At 37.2% G+C, this 16,296-nt stretch overlaps 1 protein-coding gene and 1 pseudogene across 2 annotated transcripts in view; both read right to left on the bottom strand.

Moving 5' to 3' along the window:
• DLG2 (discs large MAGUK scaffold protein 2) overlaps positions 1–16,296 on the bottom strand; it is a 1,083,296-nt gene that overhangs the window by 990,379 nt on the left and 76,621 nt on the right. The gene's annotated exons all lie outside the window — the stretch shown is intronic.
• On the bottom strand, positions 14,439–14,687 carry LOC138986253 (small ribosomal subunit protein uS14-like; annotated as a pseudogene).

Here is a 16,296-nt window from a genome sequence, read left to right as displayed (position 1 = left end):
ATACATTTGTGGAAAGCAGATGTCTCCTGTCCATTACTTCACCAAGTCATGCCTGTACACTAACAAATCGAGGCTGGATACTCTTGCCCGAGTGTGTATTACGCTAGTCCCTTTAAAGCCGTAAAGCTCCACCTACCTTAAAGGGAAAGCCTAGGATGTCCAGGTTCACTTCCACATTTTCTCAAGTTAAAGACTTCAGGATACAGCAACCAAGGAGGAACTTACGCTGGTGAAAGGGGAGAGAAGAACGGGGGTGGAGCAAGAGATAGGCAGGGAGGGGAGGACAGAGCTGCAGTCTGGTTACTTCTCTCCTCCTCCCTGGAAGACCACACACAGAAAACCCCCAGAGCTCCAAACCAGCTGCTGTACACTTAGGAGGAACACCTGTGACAGGTTTCATGTGCCACACTAAGAATTTGGCTATAAGGAGGTGCTTTAAATATGCATCAGCTGAAGTGTTTCTGCTCCCAAAGCAGATGAGCACCTTTGTGGAGAGAACTTAAAAAAAAAAAAAAAAAAAAAGCCTGTCATCTACCAAAGGCAACATGTATTTACGTGTATGTAGCTGAGCTGGGGGAAGGGCTTGGACCCACTGAAAAGTAAATGGCAATTCCTTGCATTATACGACTGACTTGAACAACTATCTTGTTTTACTGAATACCGTAGCCCTTAAAAGTCATAAATTGTGTTCAACTTGAGTCTTCGACCCCATGCCCACCATCACAGCTTTTATCTTCTATGAAGAGTCTGCTCATCACTTTCCCACTAATCCAAAAAGCAGAAACTGCCATTAGTACTCTGAAGATGCATTTTCTTTTCCTAAGACTTCTGAGATGCTGTAGTTTAAAAAAAAAAAAAGCTGTAGTTAAAACTCCACCGCATGCCCACCCCTTCCTTTTCTGCTATCAACACAGTAGCTTTCACAACCCAGACTGCACAGATGGGAGACGCTGGGGATTACATTAAAAAGACAAGACACAATACATGGGCCCCGCCCCACCTTACCAATTAAATTTTCCCACAGGTGCAGCCTTGAAACCACTTTCCACCTTGATGTTTGGGTGGAATGAATTCCACTTGTATCTCCAGGAGAGATTTATGATTAAATTTAAGATTTTTATTCCATCTCCCTGGCAAGAAAGACCTATGAAGACACTGGCTGACAGGTTCTAGGAAATTGTATTTGTTTTTTTGGTGAAGACTTCTAAGGACTTCCAGTGAAGACTAGAAGTGCCAAGGGCCATTTTCTCCAACCAAGAGGGGAACTAGCCTAGGGCAAAGTCAGAATTCAGAAGGTTTAGGATAAATTAACACTAATTAACCCTAGTGGTAAGGAACCTGCCTGCCAATGCAGGAAACACAAGAGATGTGGTTCATTTCCTGGGTCAGGAAGATCCCCGGGAGTAAGGCATGGCAACCCACTCCAGTATTGTTGCCTGGAGAATCCCATGAACAGAGGAGCCTGACCGGCTACAGTCCATAGGGTTGTGAAGAGTCACACACGACTAAAGCAACTCAGCATACAAACTTGTAACCCTAGATTTAGGAAAGCCTTACTTAAAGAAAAAAAAAAAAAGATTAAAATCAAGCCTCAAATGTACTAAACTATACAACCTAATAGTTGCCAGATAAAATCCAGTAGCCTAAAGGAATACAGCAACCCCAGAAACCAACAATATTAAGTATACAATGTCTGACATCAAAAAAAAAAAAAAGATTACCAAGCATGAAAAGAAATAGGAAAAGATTAACCATAAGCAGGATAAAAGAATTAGTAGATACAAAGTCCAAAATTACAGAGATGATGGAATTAGATAAGAATGTTTGAAAAGTTAAAAATATTCTCCATATGCTTCATAAATGTAGAGAAAAACATGAACAGGATGAGGAAGGAAACAGAATATATAAAAATTAAAAATTAGATACCTGAAGTGAAAGGCACTGGATGGGAGTAACCACAAGATGCTATAGAAGACGACAACCAGTGAACTTAAAGAAACAGTGATGGAAACTTATTTGAAGTGAGACACAGATTTAAAAGGACTGGAAAAAAAAGAACAGAGCATCAGTGATGAGTTGAATGATATCAAGTTTATCCTAACATATGGGCAAATGTAGTCTAGAAAGTGGGAGAGGGAAGGAGAATTATTTGAAAAAAACTTTGTTTTTCAGTCGTTCGGTTGTGTCTGAATCTTTGCGACCCATAGAATGCAGCATCCCAGGCTTCCCTGTCCTTCACTATCTCCCGGAGTTTGCCCAAACTTATGTCCGTTGAGTCAATGATGCCATCCAACCATCCCATCCTCTTTTGCCCCTTTCTCCTCTTGCCCTCAATCTTTAAATAGTGACCAATAATTTTACAAATTTAATAACTATAAATCCTCAGATCTAAGAAGCTCAACAAATCCTAACCAGAATGAACATAAGAAAAAACACCAATTCACCTCATGGTCAAAATAAACCCCCAAAAAAAACAACAACAGGAGAAAGGGGGAAACGGAGCATATGTTTCTATAAACATAGAAAGCAAAGAGCAAAACTGCAGATTGAAGTTCTACTTTATAGTAATAACTACGCCAAATGTAAATAGTTAAACGATTCAAAGTCAGAGATTAATGCATTGAATAATAAAGCAAGATCCAACTATCAATATGATATCTATAAGAAACAAATTAAATAAAGATACTAACTCCCCATAAATTGTGAACTCCTTAAGGATATGGGTTATATCTAACTCAATTTGTGTTTCTAGTGCCCAGATCAGGTACAAGTACTCAAAATTTACTCAACGATATTTGTTCAAAGACTGACTGTATTTAAAACTTATTTCATAAAACATGCAAGGATAATCACAAGTGAAATATTCACTTTCTCTATATTAATATCAAAAGTGGTTTTATAACAACTACTTAAAAACAAACTTTTAAGAGGACATTGCATGATTTTTTATTGTTTTATGGCTAATTTATCTATTTCATCTGAAAATTCCAGAATTTGCTTAATCTAAGTCAGGTAGGAGTAGCAAAATTTTTTTTTCTGTAAAATACCAGATGGTAAATATTTTGAGAACCATATAGGCTCTGTAGAACTACTCAACTCTGACATTTTAGCATGAAAGCAGTCATTCAGTTCAGTTCAGTCGCTCAGTCGTGTCCGACTCTTTGCAACCCCATGAATCGCAGCACGCCAGGCCTCCCTGTCCATCACCAACTCCCAGAGTTCACTCAGACTCACGTCCATCGAGTCAGTGATGCCATCCAGCCATCTCATCCTCTGTCCCCCTTCTCCTCCTGCCCCCAATCCCTCCCAGCATCAGAGTCTTTTCCAATGAGTCAACTCTTCCCATGAGGTGGCCAAAGTACTGGAGTTTCAGCTTTAGCATCATTCCTTCCAAAGAAATCCCAGGACTGATCTCCTTCAGAATGGACTGGTCGGATCTCCTTGCAGTCCAAGGGACTCTCAAGAGTCTTCTCCAACACCACAGTTCAAAAGCATCAATTCTTCGGCGCTCAGCCTTCTTCACAGTCCAACTCTCACATCCATACATGACCACAGGAAAAACCATAGCCTTGACTAGATGGACCTTTTCTGGCAAAGTAATGTCTCTGCTTTTGAATATGCTATCTAGGTTGGTCATAATTTTTCTTCCAAGGAGTAAGTGTCTTTTAATTTCATGGCTGCAGTCACCATCTGCAGTGATTTTGGAGCCCCAAAAAATAAAGTCTGACACTGTTTCCACTGTTTCCCCATCTATTTCCCATGAAGTGTATGCCGGTCAGGAAGCAACAGTTAGAACTGGACATGGAACAACAGACTGGTTCCAAATAGGAAAAGGAGTACGTCAAGGCTGTATATTTTCACCCTGCTTATTTAACTTATATTCAGAGTACATCATGAGAAACGCTGGACTGGAAGAAGCATAAGCTGGAATCAAGATTTCCCGGAGAAATATCAATAACCTCAGATATGCAGATGACACCACCCTTCTGGCAGAAAGTGAAGAGGAACTAAAAAGCCTCTTGATGAAAGTTGAAGTGGAGAGTGACAAAGTTGGCTTAAAGCTCAACATTCAGAAAACGAAGATCATGGCATCCGGTCCAATCACTTCATGGGAAAGCAGTCATAGTCATTACCTAAATGAATGATACGGCCACATTCCAATTAAACTTTATTTACAAAAACCAGTAGTAGAACAGATTTGGTCTACAAACTATAGTTTGCTAAGTCACTGGGTGATTGCTCAAAGTCTCTGTAGTTATGTTATCTATTCCTAGAATCGGGCATTTATCACTATAGAAAGCTTTGATCAGAGTCACCAGCAGATGCACGTGTCTACTTTTCTGGGTTAATGCAAATAGAAAAGACAAGATCTCAGACACTGACAGGTAATTTACTTCCTATACCCAAGCTCTTCAAAGCTGTTTTGTGCTTTCCTTGTATTGGCACAGCCTATACAGCTCGTAACTTTGAAAACAACCCTAAACTGTTAAAAGTGTCCAAAGTCACCACTGTTGATTCTATTTTCAGTGAGGTTGAAGGTGATCAATTGTATTCAGGGTATGTAATACATATTGTAATGATCTGTTTGACTTGCTTTTTCAAAACATCTTGCCTTAGCCTTTTGCTCAGCGTGTCACAGCTTCCTTTCTTACCTTTGATAGCTTTTTCTCACCCTCTTACAATCATTACAATAATGATGCATTTTATGTTTTCCTACTCTTCATGGTGTTTGATGTAAACGTTTTTCCAAAAGAAGGACTTAAGTTTCCATTAATGATCATTTGGTCATTAAAATGAGCATGCGGTCAAAATTTTCACTATATCAAATAAGTTACATGAATCCAATTTAAGCAGTTTATTCATCCAGGGAAAATGGTACAATTTGTATATGGAAAATTATGCATTTGGTGTCAACATGCCTGCCTAAGGTACAGATTAGGAATTCAGGATTTAGATTTCGATTCTGTGGTTTAATAGTTGTTAAATAACACTGGACAAGTTAATTAGCCTCCAAAATTCTGCTTTCTCATCTATTAATGGTGAAAATAACATATGCTTCATCAGGACTGATATGGGATTTAATAAAGTAATGCATGAAAAGCTTAGAACAGAGTTTCACATGGAAGCTTACTAAAGAGTATTCACATTTAGTATTATTTTTATTCTGTATTCTAGAAAAAGTATTCAGTAAGTGAGAGAAAAAAATATATTTTTATATAACCTAGAATTCATATCTTACCAATTTTTTTCTGTAACTTCCAGAGTCTAGCATTGTGTCTGATAACGACTAGGTACTCAAATGTTGTTTGTGGAACTAAAGTAAATGAAGTGTCTACATATGGGACACCTTCTACGTTGGCCTTGCCTTGTTAAATAATTTATCACTGCCATTACCCAAGAGGGGTGTTTAAAATCTCCAGTTTGATTCCACTTAAATTTATATCTTTATAGTGTAATATGTTAAATATTTTGTGTACACACACACATATATCAGATAACTTATGGAGCTTAAAGTGTAGATAACTACTCAAACCTGTGAGCTTAGGTACTATTATTCTAATTTAGACATGAGAAAAAATAAGTTCCAGAGAGGTTATCTTAGGCACCAGGTAGGAGAGTTAGGTTGAAAAGGTTTGACATGTTTGGGAATTCATTTTTTTAAACCACTGTGTGGTTGTATCTCTCATAAGTAGTACAAGTTCCTACAAATTACCAATGATTTCAACAAGAAGGGGAAGAAAGTATTTCAATTTCTCATGTATCTAAAACATCTAATTTATTTTACTTTTATTTTTCAGATGAGGAAACTGATGCTTAAGTAAGCTAAGTAACGTGCCTAAGGTCATATGTTGCTTTTCTGCAGGGAATAAAAAACAAATAAGAATAGCTTCATTTATTCTTCTATTGAAAGTGCCCCTTGAAACAAGTGGTCACTCTCTACAATCAGGCATTTAGCCAAGGCAATAAAGGGGTTCATGCTATACACATGGTTGAAGCATTAGAAACATGTCTTTCCTAAATTTTATAAAGTCACAAAGAATTCTGGATGGAAGAGCTGTCTACAACCTGTACTGAGACATCACAGGACCGACAGTATACCAGTTTAAGAATTGTAGGAAAGGAAATGGAACATGTATTGTTTAGCACATGCCAGGTATATGCAGGTATATTTGACCATCACAACAGCATGTGAGGCAAACTTTATCCCCTAACCTTACTTATAAGGGGACTGAAAATCAGAGAAGCCATTTAACTTGGTTTGTGTTTCTCAGCTGGGGAATGATAGGGTCAATTTTTTCATGCTTTCACTAAAACACTATAATCAAAATGGACAATATAGATAACTGATATGCTGAAGAGAGGATTATGTCTCTTTCTCTCAAGAAATGAAACTAAACTCTTAATGGGAAGAGGAAACTCCTTTTTTCCTAGACAGCATGCACTTCCTCTTTGGCATGTTCCAAGCAGCCTGATATATACAATCTATTCGAAGACTTAATATTTTCACAATTTCACAGATCAGAGTTGCCTCTTATTTACATGGTGAGAGATATATTTTTTTTCGACTTTATTAGGTACTTAGAATGTCAAAGAAAACTTGAACTGTTATTCATTTAAAAGAAGAAAAAAAGCTATGTAATTACATCTTCATAATACACCTTCTCTGAAGAATCTTTCCAGTTTACCCTGAGTAGAAATAAAGAAAGTAGCAAGGTCATAGTACATTGTTTTCAGCCAATCAGGCAGACCTAGGTCTAAGTTCTGGCACGTGGTGGCTAAAAATGGGATTCTGAAGTTCCTTATTCACATGAGATTGTTGGGAAAATTGGATGTGACAAGAAAGATAAAATACGTATCCCATTGTATGCGCACAGTGGGGTCTTGTAAAACAACCCCTTCTCCTTGGTACGACTGTGATAACTGACTTGGCAGAGGTTTTTTTTTGAGTTATTAGCATTTTACTGAGGGGCACATGGGAAATAGTTGAGACATGTATCTAAATGTGCATGATACTTGAATGAAATTTTAGTAAATCAGTCAAGATAGCTTCATTTTACATGTGCATTACATTGATTAATTTCAAAAACAGTTCATCCATTTCTCTCAACCCCAGCCCCTTGGGCTCTGGCAACCACCAATCTGCTCTCTGTTACTTACTAAGCTTAGTTTTGATGTTTACCCGTGGCAGATTCAGGTTGATGTATGGCAAAACCAATACAATATTGTAAAGTAATTAGCCTCCAATTAAAATTTTAATAATTGAAAAAAATTTTCTTTTATTTTTAGATTCCACATAGGAGAGTGATTATATGGTAATTTTTTTCTGCCTGACTTATTTCACTTAGGATAATGTCCTCCAGGTCCATCCATATGGTCAAAAATGGCAAGATTTTGTTCTTTTTTAATGACTATTATTCTAGGGAGTGTATCACTTCCTTATCGATTCATCTATTGATGGACACTTAGGTTCTTTCCGTTATCCTGGTCATTGGAAATAATGCTGCAGTGAATGTGAGGGTGCATATATCTTTTTTAATTAGTGTCTATGTGTTCTGTGAATAAGTACCAGAAGCTGAATTTCTAAATTATATGGTAGGTCTATTTTTGATTTTCTGAGAAACTTCCACACTGTTTTCCACAGTGGCAACACGGATTTACAATCCCACCAACGGTGCACAAGGGCTCCCTTTTCTCCTCATCAACACTTGTTTATTTCTAGTCTTTTTGATCATAGTCATTTTAAGAGGTGTGAGTTGATATCTGATTGTGTTTTTTTTAATTTTTTATTGCAAGATATTTGCTTCAAAATACTGTGCTGGCTTCTGCCATACATCAACACGAATCAGCCACAGAAATACCTATGTTCCCTCCCTCTGGAAGCTCCACCCCATCTTCCACCCCTCCAGGCTGTCACAGAGCGCTGGGCTGTCCTCCCAATGTCACATAGCGAATTTCCACTGATGTCCACCAATAAATGAATGGATACATGAATTGTGGTACATATATACAATGAAATGCTATTCAGCTTTAAAAAAGAATGCATTGAGTCAGTCCTAATGAGGCAGAGTAACCTAGAGCCTCTTGTATAGAGTGAAGTCAGAAAGTAAAATATTGTATATTAATGCACGGGCAGGGAATCTAGAAAGATGGTACGGATGAACCTATCTGCAGGGCAGCGATGGAGACACAGAGAACAGACTTGTGACCCAGCGTGGGAGGGAGAGGATGGGGCGAATTGAGAGGGTGGCATGGAAACGTACATTACCATATGTAAAATTGACTGTGGTTTTGATTTGCATTTCCCTGATAATTATGTAGAGCATCTTTTCATGTGTCTGCTGGCCACCTATATGCCTTCTTTGGAAAAATGCATATTCAGATAGTCTGCCTGTTTTTTAATTGGATTGTTTCTTTTTTGTTGTTATTTAGTTGTATGAGTTATATGTTTTGGATATTAGCCCATCATAAGATAAATTATTTACAAATATTTTCTCCTATTCAGTAGGTTGCCTTTTCATTCTTTTGAGGGTTTCCTTTGCTGTGTAGATTTTTATTTTGGTGTAGTCTCGCTTGTTTATTTCTGGTTTTGCTTTTAGAGTCAGACCAAAAAAAAAAAAAAATCATTACAAAGACCTAGTTAAGGAGCTTACTGTCTATGTTTTCTTCTAGGAGTTTTATGACCTTAGGTCTTCAGTCAACTGTTTAATTCACGTTAATTTTTGTATACTGGTTTAAGATGGTGGTTCAGTTTCATTCTTTTGCATGTGGCTATCCAATTTTCCCACATTTATCAAAGAGACTGAGCTTTCCCCAGAATATTCTTGACTACTCTGTCATAAAGTAATTGACCATGTATGCATGAGTTTATTTCTGGGCTGTCTATCCTGATCCACTGATCTATGTGCATTGTTTTTATGCCAATACCATAATATTTTAATTACTATAGCTTTGCATAGTTTGAAATCAGGGGTCATGATGCCTCCAGCTTTCTTCTTCTTTCTCAAGACTGCTCTGGCAACAGGGTTCTTTTCTATTAGCAGGAAATATATATCTACCCTCCCCTACAAGTGCATCAGTTTCTGGAACACAGTGTCTGAATCTTAATCACATATTGGGTGATTTATCTATATGATAAATCTATCTATATCTATCTATATCTATCTGATAGATCTATCCATATGATGAATGTTCAAGAAATTATTGGTTAGAAATAATAAGTAGCTTTCTGTGTCAGAAAAAGGAAACCAAGGCTTAGGAAAAAACGTTGGACTTTAATCTAGTAGAAGGTGCTAATGACGGCTGCTGTAATCATATGTATAAGCAGGTGGTGGGAAGAAGATATCTGGGAGTCTATTTTATGGAATGCTAACTGATGCAGAAATGGGTCCACTGCATCTTCAGGCAACTTCACATCTTGCATTCTTGCTGTTACACAAATCCATTTGCCCTCTTATATTCAAAGAACTGAAGTCTATGGGCTTTAGTGCTAAGGAGGTTAATAATGTGGGACTAATTTCTACTTATTTAACTTATGTGCAGAGTACATCATGAGAAACACTGGGCTAGAGGAAGCACAAACTGGAATCAAGATTGCCAAGTGAAATATCAATAACCTCAGATATGCAGATGACACCACCCTTATGGCAGAAAGTAGAGAACTAAAGAGCCTATTGATGAAAGTGAAAGAGGAGAGTGAAAAAGTTGGCTTAAAGCTCAACATTCAGAAAACGAAGATCATGGCATCCAGTCCCATCACTTCACAGCAAATAGATGGGGAAACAGCGGAAACAGTGGCTGACTTTATTTTGGAGGGCTCCAAAATCACTGCAGATGGTGATTGCAGCCATGAAATTAAAAGACGCTTACTCCTTGGAAGGAAAGTTATGACCAACCTAGACAGCATATTCAAAAGCAGAGACATTACTTTGTCAACAGAGGTTCATCTAGTCAAGGCTATGGTTTTTCCAGTAGTCATGTATGGATGTGAGAGTTGGACTATAAAGAAAGCTGAGAACAGAAGAATTGATGCTTTTGAACTGTGGTGTTGGAGAAGACTCTTGAGAGTCCCTTGGACTGCAAGGAGATCCAACCAGTCCATTCTGAAGGAAATCAGTCCTGGGTGTTCACTGGAAGGACTGATGTTGTAGCTGAAACTCCAATATTTTGGCCACCTAATGTGAAGAGCTCATTCATTTGAAAAGACCCTGATGTTGGGAAAGATTGAAGGTAGGAGGAGAAGGGGACGACAGAGGATGAGATGGTTAGATAGCATCACCAACTCAATGCACATGAGTTTGGGTAGACTCCAGGAGTTGGTGATGGACAGGGAGGCCTGGTGTGCTGCGGTTCATGGGGTTGCAAAGAGTCAGACACAACTGAGCAACTGAACTGAGCTGAACTGAATTTCTACTGGTTTCTTTCAGCCCTTGGTTTACATCATTAAAAAGAAAAACATCATATTACATTTATGATATGATACCACTTTATTATTTGTAGATAAAAAATTCAGAGATGTTTCTACTAGTCTAGAGACTATATCTACACACACATATCCATATTTATACCTATATCTACATATTTGCATGTAGCACAATCTTTTATACTAGCATAGAAACTTTGCCAATTTGTTGGTGAAAACCGATATACTAAGATCAATTAATAAATTTTAATTTATTATTGAACATGTTTTGCCAGTATCTCTCTTTCAAAAAAAAAAAGTAAATAATATTCTTATACTTCTTATAGTCAACTCACCTGGTTATCTAATATAAAAGTTCTGATAGCCTATATTAAAATTTTGGACTCTTACATGGAAAGTTTTGTAAATGCACCATACATTTACATATTAGAAATAATCTTTCCTGCAGGATATATGGGAAAGATTTACTTCATTTCCTATCAGTTAGGCTCTAATTTTACATTATTAAAAATAAACCATATTTCATAGGAAAAAGGAAGATCTTTTGAGAAATCATAGTGTTCTAAAATCGCTTTATTTTAGGACACTACAGGAAAGTCTGTATTTTCCTCTCTTCTTAGTTGGCAGACCTTTCAGATTTACCTTCAAGAATTTTAAGAGGTAATTTGTGTTAAGTATATTTACATTTAATCTGATAAAATGCAAATGGGGACATGGCAAAAAGGAGAAAATTAATGACTTACATTTAGATTCATATTGTAAAAAGGTACATTGAATTATTGTTTCATAATAATTAGATTCAATCCAATTAGAATTTTAAAAATTCAGAAAGTATCTGAAGTATGTTAGCAAATTCATGGCTTTATAATAATAATTTCAGTGTTGCTTTATATTTCACAAAGTAATTTTGCTGGACTACATACACAGATTCTAATTATACCTAACAAAGAATGGCTTAAATTGGACCTGCTGAAAAGGTCCATTTGCTTATAAAAAGCTGTGGTTTTTTGTACTTAAATAAGTGAAATTTGTATTTAATAAAAGCAGAATGTGTAAATTAGCTTTCACTATTTCTGCCTTATAGCAGATTTGAAATTGTAGAAATTTAAAAATTATAACTTTAACTTCCCATGAACTATCCTTGCATTGCTTCAATTTGTGGTTGCTTAGAAACATTATAGGCAAAGGGGCTGATTCTTTCCAGATGCTACTAGTCTAACCACACTTGATGCTTTTGATTTAAGGCTATTCTGTTTAATAGTGTTATAAATACATGTTTCTCTAAAAAGTCACAAACATACAAATCAAGTTCTGTTAGTGGTGCTTCTTTGGAATCTATCCCTTATTCACATATAAAAAAGACTTTCTGTGATTGGATTCCACTGGTTTTAGCAAAGGCAAAGTTATGCTGAATGATTTGTACTATTACTGTCATTTTCTACAGAATTTATTCCCTTAGTTTGCAGCTACATTTCTGATTATGTACTTTTTGATAGCACTAAGTCATCCACATTCATTTATCAAATGCTATTGAAGGAGACACTTTGGCCTTTTACAAAATAATCAGTAATCTTACTGAGCACTCAGAAATACAGCAAAAGATGAAACCACAGAGTAGTTGGCATATCTGAACAATGACCTTAGCAAATAACTACAGATTCCACTTTGGTGGACACTTTAGAAAAATAGCTGAAGACAGAGAGAGAGAGAGAGGAGGAGAGGGAAAGAAAGAGAGAGGAAGAGAGAAAGATTGAAACAACGGAGGCCTCAAAGCAAGCTTTTATCAGTTGCACAGGAGACTCGGGCAAGAACAAAGCTTAAATTCCGGCTCACTGACCGTCAGGAAGCAAATGATAGTTGAATTGTCATATTGTCACTAAATAAAAACAACAAAAACAAAACTTCTTTGAGAGATTTTTGTTTTCAAGAGGCTTTTTTTTTTAAGGCCTTTAAAATCTCCGAATCCCCCAAAAGTTCTTACAACTTTCCTCTCTAAAGCTTGAACAGAATATGTGTACCTTCCATTAAATCTCAGTGAATCAAGATCAAAGGTAACCCTAGGCCTAATCTCACAAGGTGGATTTAAAATGGAAACCCAAGGATGATGAGTTTCACATATCTACATTGTGAAAATTTACATCAAACGGTCCCTTGAGCTTCTTGGTGCTTTAGAAGAACACATTTGTTCCATATTCATAAGTTTTGCCTAGCTTTTTTTTTTTTAAACAGGGAGAAAAAGTATCCTTTGTTTTTGTTTTTTTCTCTAATTTTATTTTATTTTTAAACTTTACATAATTGTATTAGTTTTGCCAAATATCAAAATGAATCCGCCACAGGTATACATGTGTTCCCCATCCCGAACCCTCCTCCCTCCTCCCTCCCCATACCATCCCTCTGGGCCATCCCAGTGCACCAGCCCCAAGCATCCAGCATCATGCATCGAACCTGGACTGGCAACTCGTTTCCTACATGATATTTTACATGTTTCATTGCCATTCTCCCAAATCTTCCCACCCTCTCCCTCTCCCACAGAGTCCATAAGACTGTTCTATACATCAGTGTCTCTTTTGCTGTCTCGTACACCAGGTTATTGTTACCATCTTTCTAAATTCCATATATGTGCGTTAGTATACTGTATTTATGTTTTTCCTTCTGGCTTACTTCACTCTGTATAATAGGCTCCAGTTTCATCCACCTCATTAGAACTGATTCAAATGTATTCTTTTTAATGGCTGAGTAATACTCCATTGTGTATATGTACCACAGCTTTCTTATCCATTCATCTGCTGATGGACATCTAGGTTGCTTCCATGTCTTGGCTATTATAAACAGTGCTGCGATGAACATTGGGGTACACGTGTCTCTTTCCCTTCTGGTTTCCTCAGTGTGTATGCCCAGCAGTGGGATTGCTGGATCATAAGGCAGTTCTATTTCCAGTTTTTTAAGGAATCTCCACACAGTTCTCCATAGTGGCTGTACTAGTTTGCATTCCCACCAACAGTGTAAAAGGGTTCCCTTTTCTCCACACCCTCTCCAGCATTTATTATTTGTAGACTTTTGGATCGCAGCCATTCTGACTGGTGTGAAATGGTACCTCATAGTGGTTTTGATTTGCATTTCTCTGATAATGAGTGATGTTGAGCATCTTTTCATGTGTTTGTTAGCCATCTGTATGTCTTTTTTGGAGAAATGTCTATTTAGTTCTTTGGCCCATTTTTTGATTGGGTCGTTTATTTTTCTGGAGTTGAGCTGTAGGAGTTGCTTGTATATTTTGAGACTAGTTGTTTGTCGGTTGCTTCATTTGCTATTATTTTCTCCCATTCTGAAGGCTGTCTTTTCACCTTGCTAATAGTTTCCTTTGATGTGCAGAAGCTTTTAAGGTTAATTAGGTCCCATTTGTTTATTTTTGCTTTTATTTCCAATATTCTGGGAGGTGGGTCATAGAGGATCCTGCTGTGATGTATGTCGGAGAGTGTTTTGCCTATGTTTCTCCTCTAGGAGTTTTATAGTTTCTGGTCTTACGTTGAGATCTTTAATCCATTTTGAGTTTATTTTTGTGTATGGTGTTAGAAAGTGGTCCAGTTTCATTCTTTTACAAGTGGTTGACCAGATTTCCCAGCACCACTTGTTAAAGAGATTGTCTTTAATCCATTGTATATTCTTGCCTCCTTTGTCGAAGATAAGGTGTCCATATGTGCGTGGATTTATTTATCTCTGGGCTTTCTATTTTATTCCATTGATCAATATTTCTGTCTTTGTGCCAGTACCATACTGTCTTGATAACTGTGGCTTTGTAGTAGAACCTGAAGTCAGGTAGGTTGATTCCTCCAGTTCCATTCTTCTTTCTCAAGATCGCTTTGGCTATTCGAGGTTTTTTGTATTTCCATACAAATTGTGAAATTATTTGTTCTAGCTCTGTGAAGAATACTGTTGGTAGCTTGATAGGATTGCGTTGAATCTATAAATTGCTTTGGGTAGTATACTCATTTTCACTATATTTTTTTTTTTTGAAGTTTTGAAAACTTTTATTTTATATACAAAGAGCTAGTATTGTTTCCGCCTAAGGTTGATGTGCTGGATGAGCCATCTAAGGAAGTTTAGTTAGTCCAACTTAATGAAGCCGATGTCCTTCGATACTGGCGGAAACACTGGCGGCACATATTGAGGCCGTATTTCCGGATCAGACCGTGCGGTTGGAGCAGACCCGCAAGAGCGAGAACCCTGGCGAATTTTTCGGATGGCTCCAGTAGAGCTGCTGGTGACCCATGTTGCCTTCTCGGCTGCAACGAGGTAAAGGGAGTATCCTTTGTTTTAACACAAGTCCACTAAGCTGAATCAAATCCCCGAGAGCTAGCTTAATAGCTTCCCTTCTAAAATTATTCGTTTAATGAGGACATTTCTAGGCCCCCATTCCTTACTGTCCTTCCTGGGTATTCTTCAGCTCCCTAAACCTCAACATGCCCCAAAACAAACACAGGTAGCTTTTCCCTAAAATCTGTTCCTTCAACTGTTTTTGATTCGATAGATTGCAATCTACCCAGTTTAGTTACTTTAGAATAATTCTTCATTATGTCTCTCTATATCGCATGATTCTCAACTGCTCCTCTGATCTAAATGATTCTACATTGTAAAGACCTCCTAAAATTGTCAGCTTTTGGGGTACTCTTACTACTACTACCTGGGTTCACATCTCATCAACTCTGGCAACACCCTCCAAACTCATTTTTGTGGCTAGAATCTTTCCTCACCTTCATCTTATCCCCCACAAACCACAGGAGTGATGACCACATAAAACTGCATCAAAGCCTTTGAGGGATGCCTATAAACACTGGACTTGATAAGCCGAAGCTGCTGCTCATGGCAGCCAGTCTTCCCCATCTTCACCCAATACCTTAGTCTCATGGTTTCTCAGGTACCCTCTACTCCAATCACATATTCCCTGTGAACCCCACATGCTGTTTCATAATTTCCTGTTTCTACAAATGCAATTGATTCCCTCCTTTTAAATTGATATTCTCCATTTCTCCCGTTAGTGGGCTAGGACTCAACCTCTGACATCCAAATTCAAAGTTACCTCCTTGGAAAAGCTCGTCCCAGCTTACCCAGACAGAAGAATTCCCATTCAAGTCATCCACGTCACATCCCCCATATTACCAGTAGAACACTTTTCATAGTCAAATACTACTGTTTCTGTTCATAAGTCTCCACAGAGACTTGAGCTCATTAATGAAGGGTCCTTGTCTTATTAATATTCATTTTCTTAGAACTAGGAACTATACTTGCCATATGATATTTGACATGTTTGCTGAGTGAATAAGTGAATGACTTAATTATCAGGCTGCTTTTCTTTAACAAGCGGTTCTTTGAAACAATATATAAAACTTACCAAGTGATAATGCTGTTTAGTCTGATGACATGACATGCTGCATTAATCTCATTTTGTAATAAACACACTGCATTTTCACATATTTTATATAGATATATAAGATGACATCAATAAAGCATTTAAAAGTAGACTTTATGTACATATATTTCTGTATATCTGTTGAATATTACAACTTTGTCACATGGTTTTATCTTGTTTAATATTAAACTATAGGTTACCTCTGGAAGAACTAATGCAATCATTTTTTAAATGATAGACTTGGTTGCCCATATCTTAATACTAATAATTATTGAGGCCAGATCCTTTCTACCTAAACAACTTCTCTCCCTCTAGTGTGTCATTTATATAATACATTTATGTTTTTATTAGACTACTCACATTCATTATAGATTATCATACATGGTTTGTGACCAGAACGAGTCCTTCTTGGTTGTTAAGCACATTAATGCAGAGCCTTTCTTTGGGTATAACCTAATTAATTAAATCTTGT

The sequence above is a fragment of the Bos mutus genome, chromosome 29 (assembly GCF_027580195.1).
Source record: "Bos mutus isolate GX-2022 chromosome 29, NWIPB_WYAK_1.1, whole genome shotgun sequence".
NCBI classification, from domain to species: Eukaryota; Metazoa; Chordata; class Mammalia; order Artiodactyla; family Bovidae; genus Bos; species Bos mutus.
Note: the sequence above shows the minus strand (reverse complement) of the source record. Positions and strands in the feature narration are given on the sequence as shown.